The sequence below is a fragment of the Lissotriton helveticus genome, chromosome 11 (assembly GCF_964261635.1).
Source record: "Lissotriton helveticus chromosome 11, aLisHel1.1, whole genome shotgun sequence".
NCBI classification, from domain to species: domain Eukaryota; kingdom Metazoa; phylum Chordata; class Amphibia; order Caudata; family Salamandridae; genus Lissotriton; species Lissotriton helveticus.
This window is the reverse complement of record NC_136072.1, coordinates 226,891,067-226,913,228: the sequence shown is the minus strand read 5'-3', so window position 1 is coordinate 226,913,228 and position 22,162 is coordinate 226,891,067.

Here is a 22,162-nt window from a genome sequence, read left to right as displayed (position 1 = left end):
TTTTTTTGGTTAGAAATACAATGTTTAACTTGCCTAGGAATGTTTGGTTCATATCAGCATCAATTCTAGTCGAAGATTGTTTATTGTTTATTGTTTTCTTTGACTATGTTTTCCGGTTCAACCTTATGCATTAGCTGTTACATTTGTTATGATTTATTGTATGCGCTTGGGTTCCTGGCTTCTTTAAATCATCTCAATCTGTCTACCATATCTAAACATCTGACAAGGTTTCAGATTGCCTATGTGTGACATTTTCATATTTTCATTGTAATTATGAGTGTAATTCAACGACTACGAGTGACTACGAGCAAATTCAATCAATTAAAACGAGGAAAACATTTAAATATCAGAAATTACACCCATTTGAGCAACAAGAATCTCTTAAGAAGATCTTAAAACTGCTGCAAAGTACCAGAAATAGATGTTCCCCAACCTAGTACAAAGCAATAACTCAGAGCTTATCCTCACAAATTTAGCTGCTGAGTTTTCAGATTGCTTATTTGTGATATTTTTATGGGTTAAGTACAGCTGTGAGTGACACTTCGGTATCAAATGTGCAACACTTTGAGTGACATTTTAAGGTAAGTAAAATCGAGCAATGACATTCATGTACAGAGAAACATATCTAAAATGTGCTTCTTTTACGCAATTGTTTTGCATCTGTATCTCAATTGCAAATTATGAAACACATAGCTGGTGTAAGATAACTGAAATTGCAGCCTAGGACAGTCAAAGCATATGGGTGAACTTCAGTGCAAAATCTCAGAGAAATTAAGAGAGTGTACGATTCACCTGAGTAGAGTGCATGTATCCACAAGTGCCTGTTGGGGGACTGTCTGCCAGGTTAACCTCTTTTATTCTTATGATACTTCTCCAAATTCTTTGGCTGGGCTCCTCCCCTGATGCAGCTTTTGCCTGGCTGATGCCGTGACCGGACACAACCCCCATGGACCCCCATGACAGGGATTGGGTGCATGGGCCAATGTCAGGAGTGACAGGTCAAATACCTGAGTCCTCCTCAGTGTGGGGACAGCAGTGGCAGTAAATTCCTGGGGGCCTGGACTGGCAGACATGAAATTGAAATGACAAAGTCCTACCACAGCCTGCACCAATCAGACCTTCCTTTCTGACCTCACAAAAGTGCGATAGAGGGACCCGACCAACCAGAGAGAGCCTCGGAGGCACTAGCACAGGTGACAGTGTGATAATTCATTGCTGCCCAATGTTCATGATGATTCTGTGGCAGCATAATTCAAAGCTGCTCAAGGGAAAGGTCACATACTAACATTGCAGTGGTGCCAGTTGCTCTATTCTGTTGCCATAAATCAGAAACATCCTGGTTACGTGCAATGCCTTAATTCAGTCCCTAACTATCATGGAAGTTCTTCAGGCCTCCTGACAGACATCAGACTGATTGAGGAAGCCGTGGTTGGGTCTCAGCTGCTAAGGCAGTTTGCTGAGCCTAGCTCCCATGGCACAAGCCTGAGGACGGCACTGTGTACGAGCAGTTTTTGCAGGCTGCAAAATGAATTATATTAATGTTTGTCAGTTCATCATGTGTCAGGCAACCTGTGTGATTAATATTTTTTTATTGAAAACAATGCAGACCTGACTTGCAGCCAGTAGCACACTGTCTCTGCTCAACAGACATACTCATGAAACAGTGCCTACAAGGCAGCTGTAAGTGCCACAGGCCGGCTTCGGGGTTGACTCCAGAAATCACAATGCTCCTGCCATTCTTTCAGAGCCGCACTGCCGGCTGCCCCTCATGAAGCACTGGAACGCCATGCTGCTGTAATTAAATACAGCTCCAACTGTCGGGACCACCCTGTTTTACTCCTCACAGCGCGCAGGTGATCAAGGCGCTAAAAATGCATGATTAGTGCATTTTTATGTGGTGATGTGGACCACCACATTAAAATGCGTTATTTTAACGCCTGATGCATGGTACTTGGAAGGGTTATACCTAATGGACAACAACATATAATCACGCTGCATAGCAGTTAAAAGGCATCAAGGGGGGCGTTGATGGGTTATTGGCAAGTTCGATGGTAGCACGCTTGACAGAGGAATTCGTCACATTTGCACAAAATATAATCATGCTCACATCTATGTCTTGTGTTACTTTTACTTTACATTTGGTATTTGCACCACTGAGCACCATTTTGCCATTCCTTTTTTAGTTGAGAGACAAGTGGAGAGCGGCTAACTGATAGGAACAGGTTCCGCTATGACCACTTAATTGGTCATGTTAGTTGAATACTTGTTCCGCCCTTAACCAAAACCTTCTTGCATTACCAAATACTTGCATCCTCCCTGTAAAATTGCATAAATCTTTCCCCAATATTAGATACTTCCCCCTCTGCATTCACTATATACAAATCCCTACAATTACCCCAAGATAGATTCAAATCAAAGACCAAATGGCTTGGGAAAAAGACTTACTACAATGTTGGCCAACCAGTACTTGGGATAAGTTGTGGTATAGTCTTCACAAAACCTCACGAGCTGCTAGCACCACACAAACCCTTTATATTGTTTATCAACAGGCGTTATTCTCTCCTGTGACCCTAGCATCTTTCACATCGGACATGTCCTCTACTTGTTGGTCCTGTTCTTGTTCTACTGCTGAGTTAAAACATGTTATTTCAGTGTCCCCCTATCCCCCAATTTTGGCAATTGGTCTGGTCCCAAATTAGGAAACTTTTCAAAGTTAAGATCTCCTTTTCTCTAATAAACATATTCCTAGGTACTCTGACACTCCAATGGCCTCAGTCAACTCGGGTTTTAAATTGTTAGTCCTATTGTTAGCTGTTGCTTTTCATTTAATAACCTCAAATTGGAAACAAGCAGAAAAAGTTACTTTTAAATCCTGGTGGAGCACTGTGTTTCCATCATAGACTAGAAACTGTTTATGTTTCCCCTATTTCTCTAGCAATTAAACTGGATCTCTGATGGCTTCCACTAACCACATATTTATTCCTATCTGCCTGCTCTATTGTTAAAGTTACTGTATCAGATGAGGATTGGAAACTTCCTTAATTTCACTCTTTGCCTCTTTCTCCTTAGATGATTAGAAGATTTTTTATACTCATATTTTGACCATGTTATTTTAGTTGTACTTATTGTTATGCTTGCAGTGATTTATTAATCTTGCTCTTTATTCTTATATTATAAATTAATTACATATTGTTCTCCCCCCCTTTGTTTATAATGTGTATATTCTTCTTTGTATACAGTTCGATAGTCATATTCCTAATATATATTGTTTTCCATATAAACTTTCTGTTAAATGAGATTTGTTGTACTTATTACAATGCTGTTATTTTTCCAATTCTTTGTCAATAAAATCAAACTTTAACATTTTTGTTGTTGAATGCTGTTGAACTCAATAATGGTCAAGCAAGTATTTATTCCCACGTCCTATACACACATGCACAACAGCGTGGGCCTGCCAGCCTGTAACTGATGTTTTATTGTGTCTTTAAAGTAACAGTGAGTCCCTTTCCCTTTTAGATACGTGACCATGCAGGGATCAAGCAGCAGCACATGGAGAGTATCATTTATTCTATTCAACAGTTATGTTTATGATGCTCATGCATGTCATCTTTTGTGAGTAATTATTTGCACAATGAGCTACTGAGATGCATTTTGGTATATGTAGTTTCATCGAGTTAGTTTAGACCGGGCTCAGAGCCCTCCTGAACAAAGGGAACAAAGACTTTTAGGGGTATAAGTATAGGACCCCGGACTACAGAACATTAGATCATCCTGGAATCAAGAAGGAACCTCTGCCAAGGAGAAAGCTGGAAGACTGAAGAGGAAGGACTGACCTGCTGTGTGTTTGTGGGCTGACCTGCAGTTGCTTTGCTGCCAAGGAGAGGGGAAGGACTTTGATTTGTGCTGTGTCCCCTTGCTTGAAGAGATCTCCAAGGGCCTGAGTTGAGCTGGCCCTCTGTTAAGAAGTCCCAGTAACAAAAGGAATTTACCCCCAGCTTCCCCCCTGAACTCTACTGAGAGAGTTTTGTCCTTCCTAGAGTGCTTGGGCCATTTGTGGTGCCTCTGAAAGTTTTACCTGTTGTTTGGGAAGCTGGAGAAGAAGAAGTCTTTCTACCAAGTTTCACACATCGCTCGCTTGCGGAGCGCATCCCCGTCAGTGCGAGAAAACTCTCGCCGCCGGGAAGATCGAGATCGTCGCAGCGCCTATTGCCGCTGCAAGAACCGACGCATCCTTCGCTTGCAGAACGCATCGCTCCGGTGCGGGAAAAGTACCATCGCTGCGAGTATCATCACAGAGCCTGTCGTCACTGGGTGAAATCGTCGCACCGCTTGCTTGCCAACCGCATCACGTCGCTGCGAGAGTCGCCGCAGAGCCATCACATCGAGGGGCCGTGAGAGAAGATCGACGCTGTGCTGCGCACGGCCGCCGCATTTGAGATCGTCACCGTCCCAAAGATCGTTGCATCGTACCTTTGCGAGACGCTTCCTACGAAACCTGCGCACCGGAATCCATACAAGGTATCGCATCCCTCCCCATGCTGACCCGAGTCACCACAACACGCCCGCTGCATCCAGCGGGGTTGTCGCATCGCCTCCCCAGGGTCTCAGGAGTGACATATCGCTTTGTTTTCAACACTGCAGCTTTCACTTGGAACTTTTGTCGCATATAAAGGTACTTTTGGCTAAAACGTGACGCAACTGTGGATTATTTTAACGCAACCATAAGAACTCTTTTAAAACCATATTCTTAAACTGTGTATGTTTGGATTTTTGTAATTTTGGTCTTATTTAGTTTAGATTAAATACTTCTATTTTTCTTATCTGGTGTGGAGTCCATTTGTGGTGTTTTCACTGTGTTACTGTGAGTGTTGGTACAAATAATTTACACATTGCCTTTGATAAGCCAGTCTGCTCGTGCCAAGCTACCAAGGGGGTGAGCAGGGGTTATCTAAAGAGTGTATCCCCCTTACCCTGACTAGAGGTCAGGGTCCCTATTTGTAACAAGTACCTATTGTGCCAACTAGATACCCCGGAATCTAACACTCATGCATGGCATCTTTTGTGAGTAATTATTTGAACAATGAGCTAGTGAGATGCATGTTGGTATAGGTAGTTTCATAGAGTCAATATGGGTGCACTTTATTCATTTGGTATCAGCTTTTATCTTGAGTTAGGCTCAGTCATGCGGTACAATCATGCGGTTCACAATCAGCTTATTTTTTTAGGGTTGAATTAATCTATTTGCTCAGGGAGATCACTACCGGGCCCTGCCACTTTTCTTGTAAATATGCCCCATTGTTCGGGTTTTCTCAAACTTGATTCAGAAACTTTACATTCTTTGGGGCATATTTACGAGAGAAGTAGTGGAGCAGTGCTAAAGTGCCCAGAGTCCTAAAACCACCAACACAATGTCAGAAAAAGGGCTAGGAAAAAGGCAAAAAGTTTAGGGATGACCCTGTAAAAAGGGCCAAGTCCAACAGGGGCATATTTATGAGAGAAGTAGTGAAGCTTGGCATTAGCCTCCTTGGCTTAATGCCACGCTTGCTACTATAGAAATGCAGGGATACATCACATTTACATGAATACAGTGCAGCCCTGCGTTTCCCCTTGTGCTGGCGCTAATTTAGCTTCCTAGCTCCAACGCAGAAACCCTTGCACCATAGTGCAAAGGTGTCTGTGTTGCAGAAGAATGATTGTTAATGTGCAGGAAAGTATCCCTTCCTGCACATAAACAATCAGTAATGGCGCTTTGTAACTTCTGTGTGTGCTGCTTAATGCAGCACACATAGAAGCTGAAAAATATCAATTTTTGTCAATTATTTTTTATGTGCAGAAAGGGACATCTTCATGCACATAAATAATCAATGGTGTTTTGCTGTTTCTATGTGCGCTGCACAATGCAGCAAACATGGAAACAGCTCAAAAGAGGAGAAATAAAGCATTTCTCCTTATTTCGCCTTTTTAAGACCTGGCTTTTCCTGGTCTTAATTCTGGTGCTGCCTCCTATTTATGCCTCCCTTGTAAATAGGGGGCAGCGTCAAAATCAATGCATTTTGTGGTAGAACGCCCACTGCAACACCCATTGCCCTCCTGTTTGACGCTAAGTGTAGGGTGAAAGGGTGCCTTTATTATCAAGTTAACTTTAAGTCATGTTACATGGCTTAACGCTGCCTTGTATATTAGGCGAAGCCCCTATCGCCACCACAACGTGTGAAAAAGTGAAGTCGTGGTGGCGATACGGTCTTGTAAATATGCCCTGTTATTTCGTAAATGGATTACTACACTGTTCCTATAGCCACATGCATTTCTCAGATGAACGCTTTGCTGCCTGAACCAAGAAACCAAAGGTGAATCAGGTATTCTTGTCAGAAACCATTTTACCTTTTAGGAGTCAGATTGTGTGTGCATGGTATAATGTCACTCACATCTTTCTACCGTTGTTTAACAATCATATTTTCTACAGTAATGCATGCATTTTTCACTTAATATTCATTGTGTCGGTGTGTGGGCACTAGATTCAAACCAATGGAGATCAGATTGTTAAAACATGTATGACTCAGCCAACTCTCAGACTGCCTGTCTTGTTGTTTGTAAAATCAATTTCCAAAGCAATCCCTCACACTCCCTTTGCATTCTACTATAAGCATAGAAAACTGCAACCTGTTGCCACTCCAAATCTCGAGCCCAGTCTCTGAGACTCAAATAGATCACCAAAATGCACTTATGAAGGGTGGCATTTGAACCAACGCCTTTCTATCACCATAACTACGAATGGATTTGCCACTTACTCCACTAACCATAAAGTGCTTGGGGCCTCACAAAGCTATAGGAAAGCACTATAGAAATGTTACAATACAACTGAACACAACACAGCACATTCTAGCTGTCATTAGATACATGGTGTAGTGACTTTTACAATTTACAAGTTCTTTTAAATCATATTGTTTGAGCTTGATGTGAGTTACACTTGACTTTGTTATGCTTTCTTTCATTTATCTAACTCACACAGCTACATATGTAATAATATCTGGGAAGAGTTTTTGTAAGGAAAAAATACCACCAACAGGAAGGCATCTGAGATGTAACAGAAAGTGATGGGATTGCAGGGTGAGGTGGAGACAGAGGGGTCAACTGGAGCAGGCTGGATACATCCTGTTCTGTTGGAGGAACAACCTACCAAATTCTCTGTGGCATAGCCTCAGATGTGCGCACTACAGAGATGACTAGGATTTCAGCCATGATCATCCAAATGGAGCTTATCTGTCTTTCAGGTTCATTCAAAATCAAGGAAAGCAAGAAGGAGATTGCTGTACTGTTCCTATGTAGGAAAAGGGGGAGGGTTTAACTGGCATGACCGGAGGTGTTTGAATGGCACCTTGGGGCATCCATTATGTTGGATGTATTTGCCTCACACACCCCGAAGGATGTCATGCTTCATCATCGGCGTTTGCTCCTCGTCGGGGAGGCGGTGCAATCCCCGACGGGCTCACCTCGAGAGGGGCTCTTTGGCGGAGATCTTTTATCCAACAGCCTTATGGTGAAGTGGGGGTGTGTGGGCAGGACGGTGTGTGATGATGGGATGATTGCTAAAATGTAGCTGGGGGTACCGGAATTCACTTTATTCTGGGGGTCCCCTGGCTGCAATTAAAACGTGGGGCTAGCTTACTAGGTGTCAACAAATTAGGTTGAGTGACACTAGTGAAGACTAGAGGTCATAAGTGGTCGACATGTTTCTCGCAGTGGGTCAAGTTACCCGCGATTCATCAGGACCTTATAACAAGTGAGAAGAGGGGAACATGCTCATGTCATGTATGTGGTGTGTGTTACCTCTGTGGGGTATCCTATGCCAAAAGGTCAGGGAAAACATGCCACATGAGGGTCGGCGGGATTAGATATCAGGGGCGAACCCATTAGGTGAGGCTCAGCATGCCTGTATCCTCGCTGTGTGACCTACCCGTCCCCGCCGAGCTCGAGTAGATCTACTCGAGCTCGGCGGGGACGCGAGCTAATCCCGCCGACCCTCATGTGGCATGTTTTCCCTGATCTTTTGGCATAGGATACCCCACAGAGGTAACACACACCACATACATGACATGAGCATGTTCCCCTCTTCTCACTTGTTATAAGGTCCTGATGAATCGCGGGTAACTTGACCCACTGCGAGAAACATGTCGACCACTTATGACCTCTAGTCTTCACTAGTGTCACTCAACCTAATTTGTTGACACCTAGTAAGCTAGCCCCACGTTTTAATTGCAGCCAGGGGACCCCCAGAATAAAGTGAATTCCGGTACCCCCAGCTACATTTTAGCAATCATCCCATCATCACACACCGTCCTGCCCACACACCCCCACTTCACCATAAGGCTGTTGGATAAAAGATCTCCGCCAAAGAGCCCCTCTCGAGGTGAGCCCGTCGGGGATTGCACCGCCTCCCCGACGAGGAGCAAACGCCGATGATGAAGCATGACATCCTTCGGGGTGTGTGAGGCAAATACATCCAACATAATGGATGCCCCAAGGTGCCATTCAAACACCTCCGGTCATGCCAGTTAAACCCTCCCCCTTTTCCTACATAGGAACAGTACAGCAATCTCCTTCTTGCTTTCCTTGTACTAAATACGGACACAAGCTGTTACTGGACCTTCCACCACCCTGAGTGGTAATTGGTGTCCGTTGATCAAGAGATCAATCTTCCTCCCTCTTTCTTGATAAATCATTCAAAATCAAAACAGTTACTTGGGGCATTAAAAGCTGCTCAAACGTTGGCCTCTTTTGCCCTACAAAGGAAAGGTGAAAACAGGTTTTAAAAAGCGTGTGTGGGTTCAGCTTAAGTTGACAACTTTCAATGCTCTTTCTACTAACAGTAGACACAATCCCACTTTTTTGCTCTAGATGCTGTGGTAATTGATCTGAAAATGTGACCCAGTGCCAGTGCTCTTTCCCTTAAAGGTAATGTGAATTGGTACACCCAGTTGGCAAGATGCTTTAACTCCCCCTTATAAGAACCTAGTATATGGTACCAATGGACAAATTGCTGCTTTACCTCACACTGTGTCAGGGAGGCGTGCTATGAGCGTTGCAGTAGGTGTTTACACGCAAAGCCCATATGTTTTAACATCTTCTTTTTTCCTTTTTCCATGTGTGGTACATTCTACAGCAAACATAGAAAGAAGACAATACCTCCAATTATCGTTTTTGTACAGGAAGATATCCCTTCCTGCACACAAACAATCATGCCAATAACCCAACACCCTTGCATCATTGTGCACAGGTGCCTGAATTGGTGCATGGCTGCTAATGTTGCGCCGGCTGAAAGGGCAGGGATGCATTGTGTCTTGTAAATATGGTACATTCCTGCCCTTTCAAATTGGCATAGGGCAGCACAGCAAAATGACTTGTGGTGCTGCCCCACGTCAATTCTTTGTAAATATGCCCTGAGTATATAGAATTACAACTCATTTTACAGTCCTGGGGCTGAATTATACACGTGGTGCATTTTCCTTCATTGCGCTGGGTGCACCTTTTAACCGCATGCGCGCTAGCGGTTTTCCCGCTGCGCGCTGTGATTTTAAAAATCCCGCGTTACGTGATAAGGTCAGCTCGTCATCCACGTAGCGCTGGTTACGCCCATGACGAGCTGAGCTCGTCATGAGCGTAGAAGGGGTTAAATGGTGCGCCCAGCGCAATGAAGGAAAACGTGCCATATTATGATGAATGCGCTGCTCTCAGGGCAGCCGTGAACTTGCACTGCCCTGGAGGCAGCATATTCATGTGAAAAATGGACCGGCTGCTTTAAAGGCGCTCCATGTTTTCATATTGAGGCGGCAAACCGCCTGCACTTTTAAAGGGGATTAGATATTTCCTTGCTGGTGGGTGCAGTCAGTCACATATAGATTAACTTAATTAGCACAATGAGGGCCATAGTTATAAAATCCTTGCCAGATCACCAGCACTCTTCTCTCACCGCACCAACACTCACCTTGGAACATTCCAGATAAATTTAGCTTGAATGACTCACCCATTACAGACACACTGGACCTCCACATCAACAATGCACTTGTGCAATCATACGTTTATGTGGCTAGTGATCGTGTCTCTCGTGCCCTACTGCAGGGAAAGAAATGGGCCCCCTGGGCACTATGCGAACCGTCTCATACAGGAATAATCATGGTCCAGCGAACCCCCTCAGGCCTCTGTGTCCCGGTGCCACTGCACCTGCAGCTCCAGTGAAATCTATGCCCCTGCAGTCTGAAAAACAAAAATGAACAAGGTTTATGAAGATCAGCAAGGACCAAAACTGATATCATAAAAGGATCACACTCACTTAACTTTCATATTAACCAACACGAGCTACCTTAGAAACTTTAAAAACTCTACTACCTTCATACAACCAGACTCAACCAAAAAAGCAGACACCAGTGATGAACTGGAATGCTAGAACCGTCGGGTGCTTTCTTGCCATTCGTGTCGTAGAATGAGCTGTACAAATACTGGACACAGAACATCTCTCTCTCTCTCTCTCTTTTTCTCTCTCTCTCTCTCTCTCTCTCTCTCTCTGTAAATATGCATTAATTTGCCTAATAAATTGTGAAACCATGGGGCATATTATCAAGCCTGGGCGATAAAATTATCGTCGCTTTATCAACAGGAAACTGCCGCTAAAGTGGCGATAATGAGCTTGATAATACGCTCTATGGAATTCCAATCGAAGCTCACGTTAGATGTCCTTCACATCTGACATGAGCTTCGATTGGGATTCCATAGAGCATATTATCAAGCCCATTCTCACCACTTTAGCGACAGTTTCCTGCCGATAAAGCAGCGATAATTTTATCGCCCAGGCTTGATAACATGCCCCCATGTTCCTGAAGTGATATTGTTCTTTGGTCCGAAGTACGATTAAGAGAAAACCACAAGATGAACTTCGTTGGAAGAGAAACTAGTTGTCTCGGATTAACTTGCCCTGTTTCACCTCCAACACATTTTAATTAATCTCAAAGGGCCCTTCATTACTTTAGTGCTGACATCCATTACAAAAGGGAGATTTTTTTTAGAAGTAGAAATATCATTTAATTGTTGCAACTTGTATTATTTATTGGAAAATGTATTCTTCCTGCCACATGTGGTGCTGGAACAATTTTCGGACAGGAAGTGCTGGCATCCATGTTACATCACCGAAGTCGAAGGAACTGTAAAAAATTCAAGTGTCCTGCAAAGAACGAGTATAGAAAATGAGCCATGCCAGTTCAACAGGAAAGTGAAGCATACTGCTGCAAAGATATTGCTAATGCAAGGTGGGGTAAGGTATTGTCAATTACAGAGAACACTTTTTCCTTTGAAATGACAAAACATTGGCCCTGACATTCAGTTTTACTGATTAAAAAAAATAGTGCAAAAACAATAATGTGTGGAAGCAAATATTTATCATTTGTGCATCACCAAGTAAGATGTCCTGGCTTGTTTCAACTCTTAAATCTTTATTTTTATCAGACCTCACAATTACAAAATATTACAGAATTACATTTGGGTTGTTCTTCTAACTCCTGATATTTGGAAATATTGGGAAAGTCCATTTACAGGTATTTAAATGTTGTTGTGTTAGGAAAACTGACACCCTAAAGCCTTTCCTTTCACACTCACTGTGTCCTAGAAAGATTGTCAGATATTATTGTTTTACAAAATCCTCAAAGTTTGCAGTCAGGGAAAGAAAAGTAAACACCATCATGTTTGTTACAAACATAAGCAGCAATCTGTCACAAGACATAGCCTGTCATTCAACATATGTCACTGAATCCACAACAAATGTGACAAGATAAAAAAACAATTTAAAGGCATCTTTATTTCTCCTTTACGTTGTGAACACCAGCATTTTTATTTTGGGGGTGCTGCAGCACCCCGACTTCCAGCGCCTGTGCCTTCCACAATGAAATTACAAAGGAAAATGGTGCTGGGAGTATTTTATTATTATCATACCTATTTACCTTATTTTTGTTAGATTCTGAATGGATTTTTTTGTTGTTATTTTTAGTATGAAAGCACTTATTTTGTTACAATTCTATTAAAAATGTGGATATTTTCCCCTTGCAGGGCGGGCCAGGCGGAGTCTGCTACGTGTTCTGTGGAATGTCACGCTCACATGTCACTTTCCTGTGGGACTGGTTGCCTGTGTGCAATCGCCCCCTTCTTTTATTGTTAACGGTGCCACACACAGCCTTCCAGTGTGCGTGTGTGAACTCTCGGTGCCAGATGGTTCACTACATCCTTTATCCTCAGATATTTAAATGTAAACCTCCTAAGATTATTAAACTTTTCAGCATACTTATAGCAATTTTCGCCTTGATGAGCAAGATGTATATTAGGTGAACTATATTGCAATGTTAATCATGTAAATGAATTCTAAATTCAAAATGTTAATTGTCAATAAGGTCTGTATCATGTACAATGCACCTGTGCATGAATTCGTTTTGCACTTCTATGTCCACAAGCGCAGTGGCAAATAGAGGGAGATTCAGAAAAAAGTAACGAAACGCAGCGTACCACCATGCGAAGCTGCTCTGCGTTGCGCGACAAGGAGGGAGCAAGAGAGCGCCATGTCTTCAGAGATATGGCTCTCTCCTCCCCTTTCCCTTGCGCCAGTGCTGATTACTGCTGCCGTGCGCCATGCACACAGACTTTTTTGACTCTCTCAGCATAACCTTAGGAAACTGGGCACCTTTCCCCTGAATGGCAGAGGGAAGGTGTGCCTGCCTGCCTCACCCGCATTGGGCTGGTGGTGTAGATACAATGGGGTATGGTGCTGTACCTCCATGCACCCTTTAAACAGGGGCAGGTATGGCATGGGCTAAGTAGTGGGAGGTATCACTGAGTGTGACACCTACCTAACAGCCATCAACTCTATACCGGGTCTGCCATTGCAGGCCTTTGGGGCGCCATGATGACCCTGCCTAAGATTGCATTACTTACACCTCTGCCAACCTGGAGTGGGTCATCCCATATTACGCCCCCCAGGGAAGCCCTGAAGGGCACCAGGAGTGTGGTAGGCTGGGGGCCAGGCAGGCACATATGGATGTTCCCTGCCCGGGTTGTGAGGAACCCCCAATGGGGCTTCCCCTGCCTTAGAGTTCAGCTCTACCTATGGATAGTCCTACCAGATCTCTGGAGTGGCCTCAGGGCCCTCCACACATCCTCACTGTCAGAGCCATGGGGGAGTGCGTGAGCCTTCCGACACAGGTTAGGAAAGGGCACTGATGCACTGTTCTGGAACATGTGCTGGTCTGCCAATGCAGACTGGGGTGTGCACACCAGCCCTGATGGTGTTTTGGATATGTTTCCCTCCTGCCGTGGCAGGCTGGCGGATGCGCCCCAGCACCTATGGCACAGTGGATAGGTGCTCGGCCTGCCATCGCTGGCTGATGAGCATATACCTGCAACCTTGGCGATTACCTACAAGGACAAAACAATTGCATATGCTTCTCTAACCAAATTATGTGAAATTTTACACTCCCACAAAGGAGAATGGATGGACAATATTTAAGACTGGTCTTTAGCTATTTTTTGATATAACGACTTTTTTGTTTATCTAATCTTTTTTTCTTAAGTACAAATTTGTGTATATTGTCTTGTTTCCCTATTATTAGGGACATATTTGCTAACATGTTTGTAAAATTCATTTTTCTCTTTTCCATTTTATGCTTCTTCACATGAGCTGTCCTTTAGGATAAGAGGATTACAATTTTTTTCTCTTCCCATCGTATGTTAAATGTCCGGTTTTGATCCATTGAAAAGGCCCAGCATTGTGGTCCTCAATCTGCTGTTGACTGTCGGTTAGTCTTTGTAAAAACGTTTTTCATCTAATGAATTGCTACACATGTTCAATGTATATATTATGTCTCGTTGCATTTCTTTTTTTCATATATTTTCTCAGAGATGTTGGTATCTTTCACAGATTCTACTTCGGTGTTTCATCACTCGCTGCATTTGTTACTATATTTTCTCAACTACTATTCTTCGGTAGAGACCTGCTTAGCCTAATGTTTCTAAATTTGCTTGTGAATTGTTTTCAAATGTAATTCAACTAATGATATTTCAAAAGATATGCTTTCGGACTCCTTTAAAGTGGCTGCCAGGGGCTTTGTTATCAATTATAATGCTTCTAAAAAAAAGAAAGCTTTCAAAGATTCTAAAGATCTTTTAAAACAAATCAAATCATTTGAGGATGATTACTATTCTTCAAAGCATACATCCTCATTAATTCCTCTTACTAAAGCAAAGTTAGAATTTAAAACAAGATCTACAGACAATCAAGGGGTACTTTACTTAAGATTCACACTAAATATTGTAGTGGTCAGAATAAAGCAGAGTAAATGGTGGCCACTTACTTGAAAATTAATAATCTCATATTGGTTCTATCACATATACTGCGGGTAACAGATATCATGAGGATTGAGACATTTTATATTGTTATGTTAAATTCCATAAGTATTTATATACTCCAGAAAATGTCCCATCATTTGAAACCCTTACTCATTTTTTTATTTCTATACCAAAAAGGCCAGATCACACGGTAGACTTATCACAGATAGAGCATGAAATTCAATGTAATGAGATACTGAAATCAACGTCAAATCTACCTAAAGGGACAGTTCCAGATCCTGATGGATTTCCTATTAAATTCCATTTACAATTCTCTAAATGTATGTTCTCTAACACTTTTTTCCATATTTTCATTCCACTAAGGATGCAAAGGGCCAATTCCTGGATGCTGTGCTCTGTCTTATCCCAAAAAAGAGCATGATTCATCTTCTTATAAGAATTACCAGCCAGCCTACATCTCTCATAAACACAAACTGTAAAATCTTTGCAAAGTTGTTGGCAATGTCTATAAATCATTATGTACCGCAAATCATGTATAGACCAATCTGGAATAGTGAGAGGCTGCTCTATAAACAATAACTCCAGAACTCTATTAAATACAGTTTCATGGCACTTCTGAATTATCTGATGCCTTAGCAGTCATTACACCACTTGATGTCAAGAAAGCTTTCAGTTGAGTCTTTTGGTTAAAGCTCTCTAGTGGTTTATGATGCTTCCTGCAAGCCTTTGCGATAAATTGAAATATGCTGTAAAAACAAAGCACTCATACAAAAGGTTTTTATTAAATAGTCCCGCTCCCCTGACAACCTGTTTTTCTACAAGCTCCTTCGTTCCTTGTGGATTACTGCATGTTTTAGACACGAGCTGCATGTTAAATGATAATAGATTTAAAACCTCTGGCATAAAAGTGTGCTTTTACAAAGGATCCTGACAACTTTTAACCTCTGTAAAACAGCTTCATGGGGAGTTTTAACTGTTTATAATGATACCACAGAACTGGGCTTTTACAATGGAACCTTGAGCCCGATTCACAAAAGTAATCTGAGACAAAATCCTAACTTTATGACTTTCAGTATTCACAGAAGGCATTTAGGAGTACTAAAGTTAGGACTTTTTCTCAGTCAATCTTACATTTTGGTCTTAAGTTAAATTTAAGACAAACTTAAGTTTAACTGAGACAAAATCCTAACTTTACGACTAGCATGGGTTTGCTCACAATATTTTACAAAATATTCAGCTGTTATATTCCTCCCCTAAAATGTAAACAATCAAAAATAATCTGCAATCTTTATATTTCTCCTTTGGGAGAGGTAGGGAACAAGTTTGCCCCCTATATCCGTTGTTTTTTTTAATCCTTTGAACCATTTTTGGAAACATCTTTTAGGTCTCATTTTGTTTCAAAATCAACATATACCACTAAAGAATCAATTGTATTTGCTTATGTGGATGACGTTTGTTACATATTTTGAATCAGCATTACTCTATTTCAGCTTTATTAATGCATTGCAGTCTTTTTCTAAAGTTTCAGGTTTCAAATTAAATATTGCTAAGTCAGAAGTCATGCCTTTGAATAACTATTGTTTTAACAAAATGTTCAAAGCATCAAAGTTTACATGGAAAACTAATAAATCAAAATGTCTTGGTATTCTAATTCTATTCAACAACCCTTCAAATAAATATTGACAAACCTAAAATTAAACAGAATATTTCTTACCAAAAATTGTCCCATTTTTTTTTATCATGTTGGGAAGATTCAAAACAATTAAAATGATGCAACTTCCTATTATCAGTTTCAATTTAATCAACACCCCGATCAAACGTCTGTAAAAATAACTAGTTTCTTACAGCGACTACTTAAGCTATGTAAGAATGTTTTGCGACCGCAATTGCGGTCGTAGAACACTTGCAGTTTAGCACTTGCACACAGGAAGGGGTCCCCAGACCACTGCCTGCTCTTAAAAATTGAAACTGAAAAGGTAAATTTTTATTTTTTAAATGCATCCCGCTTTCCTTTAAGGAAAACGAGCTGCATTACAAAAAAATTGCTTCATTTAAAAGCAGTCCCAGACACCTAGGTCTGCTGACCCCAGCAGGCCATCAACCCTGGGAGTGCCAGTCATTCCCAATGGGGTAGCAAATTGCGACAGCCTAATTTATATGCATGAGGCATGCAATTTGCAACACCAACAGGGAATCGCAAACAGTATCTCAGACACCGTTGTGCATCCCACTTAGTGAGTTGCAAATTGCAAGTCTCAAATGCGACGCAATTTGTGACTCGCTAATTGGCGGGGCGTACATCTGGCACTAAATTGTGATATAGGAACATGCCAAAAATCAAGAGGTTCATTCATATCTCATAGGAATTACCTATTGGAAATTTTTCCCCACCAAAAGTTGGTTATTGCACCTTGTGGGTTTGCCCTGTGGCACAATTAGAGGGGAAATTTTGGTGAAACAAGAAAAAAAGTTTAGATTTCTTTAAATACATTTAAATCACCCAAAAACCTAGGAGGGGTACTTTTTCTTGAACTAATTAAATATCATTCTATTTTCAAACTGAAACATACAGGGACCATGCTACCTGATGATATTTCTGTTTCAAAGACCATACGTTATGTTATGTTATGTTATGTTACATACATTTGTATTGCGCACAGCTGCCCCAGCTAAGGGGCGTCCTGGCGCATGGCAGGTAATATGCAACACCTACAGGGAAACACAACAGATAAAGAGAACAAGGAGCTGTATTATTAAAACAGAAAGGTTTTTAAAGCTTTACGAAAAGCTAAAAGATCGTCTAGTAACCGCAACTCAACAGGAAGAGAGTTCCAAAGCTCGGCTGCTCTGACCCGGAAGGATCGGCCACCAACCCGACACAACCTGTATCGAGGGATCACAGTAAGTGCTTGGCCCAAAGATCTCAAGGACCGGGTAGGCACATACCAAGATAGAAGGTCCGCAAGAATTTGAGGACCCCCTCCCCTCAAAATCTTGAACGCCAGACACAGCACTTTAAACTGGATTCTTGCCCTGATAGGCAGCCAATGCAGTGATCTCAATGTGCCGGAGACGGAACTTGTTCGGGGTAAGCCAACAATGGCTCTCGCCGCAGCGTTCTGAACGCGTTGGAGGCGGGTAACCTCAGCCAGATTGGACCCTACCAGAAGAGAGCTTGCATAGTCCAGGCGAGATAACACAGTAGCCTGGACTATCAGCTGCCTGGTACGATGGTCAAAGAACTTGAGGATGGGACGCAGCGACCGTAGGATGCCAAAGAAAGAGGCCGCAGTTTTCTTCGAATGGCCCACAAAACTGAGAGCAGGGTCCATCCATACTCCCAAGTTCTTTAATTCAGTGACCGGAAGGGGGGCCGGCCCCAGCTCAGCAGGCCACCACCTGTCCCCCCATAGTTCCGCCCTCCTACCGACGATCATGATCTCCGTTTTCTTAGCGTTGAGCTGGAGACAGTTGTTCTTCATCCAGCTTGCCACCGCCCTGAGTCCACTCTGAAACCTGGGGGCATCCCGGTCCGGATCCCCGCTGATCGCAACCGCTAGCTGAGTGTCGTCGGCATATGAGACCATGGTCATGTCCCATTGCTTGACGACCTCAGCCAGCGGTCTCACGTATAGATTGAACAACGTGGGACTCAGCGAGGAGCCTTGCGGCACCCCCTGTTTCAAAGGATGGAATTGGGACTGGAACGGTGGCACGGCAACGCTAAAGAAACGATCGTCAAGGAAGGACCGGAACCACTGGAGGGCAGGGCCGCCCAGCCCAATCTCCTCCAGGCGATGCAACAGGATGGGATGAGAGACAGTATCAAACGCGGCGCTCAGATCTAATAAAACGAGCGCCGCTGTGTGCCCCGCGTCCATCACCGTGCGAAGATGTTCAGCCATGGAGAGAAGGGCGGTCTCCGTGCTGTGACCAGCACGGAACCCGTTCTGGGTGGGATCCAAGATGTTAGCATGGATGAGGTGGGCCGAAAGAACTTTGTTGACATGGGCCTCCAACACTTTGGTCGGCCACGGGAGCAGGGAGATAGGCCGATAGTTTTCAGGTTTATCTGGGTCCAGAGAAGGTTTCTTTAAGATGGGAGAAACCACCGCCCGCTTCCAGCTAGCGGGTACCGTGCTGGACTCCAACGAGATGTTAATCAAGGAGTGTACCACGGCCCGACCCACGAACGACTGATCTCTAAAGAGAGTCGAGCTGAGCGGATCAGCGGGGGACCCAGATTTAACCTGCTGCGCCAGGAGGTCAAACCCTTCAGATGTCAACGGGGGCAGCACGTGCAAAACGGTATCTCCATAGATGTTAATCGGAGGCTCAACTGGAGGCCCTATAAAGGGGAACGTCTTATAGATGTTTTGGACCTTTTCCCGAAAAAACAGAGCAAGGGCCTCACAGTGAGTGGTGGAGCCAGTCGTCGGGGCACAGGCTCGTTTTGCTAAAAGATCCTTCATCAGTTTGAAGATGGTTTTAGAGGGGTTAGAGCTGTTGCAAACTTCAGCAGTATAATAAGCTGCCCGAGCTCGGCAAACAGCCCGATGGTAAATTTTGACGGAAGCGAGATAAATAGCTTTTTTCCCAATATCGTACACCTTCCCCCAAGCCCTCTCTGCTCGCCTACAACTACCCTTGAGTGTACGTAAGGCGCCATCGTACCACGGACTTGAGTCCCTCGAGCTGATCTTGCAAGCGGTGATTGGAATAAGGGCGTCAAGCGCCTTGGAGATCCAAGCGCAGAACCCATCGTATCCTGTGTCAACAGTTACAAATGGTTCTAATGGCTCCGCGGCGAGGACACGGTGTAAGTCCTCCAGCCGTAATTTACTCCAATGCCGCCTCGCGATCAACTTTGCAGGGGGAATAGTAATCCTTCCCGGCAAGGGGGTACAGATGGCAACCAAAGAGTGGTCTGTCCAGCCAAGGGGTGAAACGGCGGTAACAGAAGCATCTACCAAGTTGGTGAAAAAAGGATCTAGAATGTGGCCACCAGTATGAGTAGGCTGTCGAACCAATTGCACAAGCTGAAGGGCCTCCAAGTCCGCAAGAATACCGCTAACCGTAGGGATGTTAGGTTTATCGAAGTGTAAGTTAAGGTCACCCAGGATAGAAAAGTTGGAGCAACCTACGGCAAAGAATAGAAATTTGCATATTTCAAACTTTTCATTTAAAATAAATTGTTTTTGTGTTGTAAAAACCTAAAAATCTTATCAACTATTGAAGTATGTTATTTAAAGCTGTGTTCTTTCACACCGTATGCAATGCGCAGGAATTTTTCTGGTCTCTCATTTGGTATAACAAAAAAAATCTGCGTTATTAACAAAGTTCTACATTGACGAGAGTGGATTAATAAAGTGATGAGAAATCTGAATCAATTATTTAATGATTGTTGTTTTTTTATATCAAGAATTGCACCATAATTTTTTTATTTATGATGGCTATTATAAATCAAAGTATGATGTGTTAGTTGTATCTGCTACAAACAACATGTCTACTTCATGCAGTCTCAATTCCTAGACATCCGATCCGCCTAATTTAAATATTGGTGCTCAAAGTTTCCCTTTGGTATCATAGGTTTTTGTTCAAGATATTAATTGGTCTAAATCAAAGAATGCATTGCTATGGGAGCAATATTTAGACTAGATACTTTTCACTACTACTTGTGAGTAGATTTGGATCAAAATGAATTCTACATCCCAACTCAAACTTTATTTTATTTTTATAACACATTATTCCGAACACCATCATTTTTGTATACGATTAAACTTTGGCAAACCAACAATAGTTGTTGGTCTTCTGGTCAATAGAATAGTGATTTATTACACATTTTAAAATGACCTGCTGCAGCCATTTGGTCCCAAATCAGGAATAAGATAGTGCAAATATGTTTGATCAAGCATTCTTTTAATAAGATATTTATTTTTGGGGGGCTTCATGATATCTGGGTTGATGGAGGTTACTCTTTCGGGTTAACACTGTGGCACTCTCCCCCTTGCCCTAGATCATTCTTCTTAAAAGAGCACACAATGCTTTATTTCTCTGATATATCTAACTTGTTAAGCACTTTTTCTATGGCATATTCTTTATAGATTTTCATTTTATTATAGAATGTAATTATACATATTCTTCTCTGAAGTTAAATGCTTCAATTATCATGAATGGATGACTATAATGTGTGTTGTTTCTCACTAATAATATCAATAAATCTTTTTAAATGCTAAAGAACATAGGGCTGATGTGAAGGCAATTAATCAAGAATCATGGCCGCACTTTTGCAAGCAAAGGGCTTCAAATCAATTTTTGCACAGATACTCTGTTTTAACAATATGGCTCTTGAGCTTTAAACAATGCAGAAGTTTAAATGTTTTTATTCTTAGCATTTCACTCACTGACCTGGAGCTTTATTACATACAGAGCTTCAGGGCCCGTATTACAGTAAGTGCCCCGGGGTGGAACAGGTGTTTGCACCCGCTTTGCGCCCCTTGGGCACTTTGTATTACAGAAGGGGCTGCACACACTTGTGTGGCTCCTTCTGCTATACCGATAGCGCTGGCGCACATAAAGCGTCAGCACTATCTTAAGGGTATGTTCCCTCATATGCATGGGGGTGTGTCCCATGCAAATGAGGGAATCCCTTTGCCTCTATGCCCTTGCCCTATTACTGATGCGGGCGAAGAAGCAAAGAAACTTTCAGGAGGCGCACTGACAGTGCACCACCTAAAAGGTGCCGCACTGTCAGTGCGCCCCCTGAGAGCAGCACTCTGGAGGGGAGAGAAAGGAGGTCCCATGGACCCCCAGACATCCCCTTGCAGGCGGGAAAAAAATCACTGACTGCACCCACCTGCAAGAGGATCTCTAATCCCCCTTCAAAGTGCTGGCGGGTTAGCGTATGTACTGTGAAAACAGGGAGCGGCTCCTCGCAGCTGCTCCAGTTTTCACATGAATGAGCTGCCCCCTGGGTGGCACAAGTTTGCGACTGCTCTGGGGTCAGCACATTCGTGGTAACATGGTGCATTTCCCTTCATTGCATGGGCTCACCTTTTAAAAGGTGTGTCCAGCGCAATGAAGGGAAATGTGCTGAATCTGTAATGCGGCCCCAGGAGTGCAACAGGCATGTGCACCCATTTTCTGGGTTTTTTTGTTTCTTTTTTTTAATCAACAAAACCTGCCCCATATCTGATAGGATCACTTAGACAACACCTGCTGACCCTAATTAGTGAGGATATTTACAGTATGCAACATTTCTGCACTACTAACAGGGTGTTCATATCTCCTTTCTAAATTCTGGCTATGTCTGTGTCTCCACAAATTCCAAACACCCTCCCAACTTAAAGAGTGTTACTTGAAAACAGTGTGTGCAAGGTGGCCTGGAACCTCATGGAAACGACCAGCAGAGAACTACTGACAGGTACTCATCAGTGTGTTCCACTTATCATCATCAGCGCCTTCCCACCAAAAGATAAAAAAAGTGTAAGGGGTGTGTGCAAATTAGTGGTGAAACTGGCTACAAAAACCTACTACAACCCGTCCCCTAGACGAAAACACCTAGATCCACTATTCTAGCCCATCAAAAACGAGCTAGGCACCACTAGCACTATGATCAATCAACTTTATTCGCTGCTGGGTGTCTGCTCACATTAAAAACAAAAGCTACTGTTGAGCTTTGTTTGAACATATATGAAGCCAACATGTTTCATTGCCTATCATTCTTTGTCGGCAACTTCTTCAGGGCTAGGGGTCAGTCCACACCCTACTGTGACTTCACAGCAGT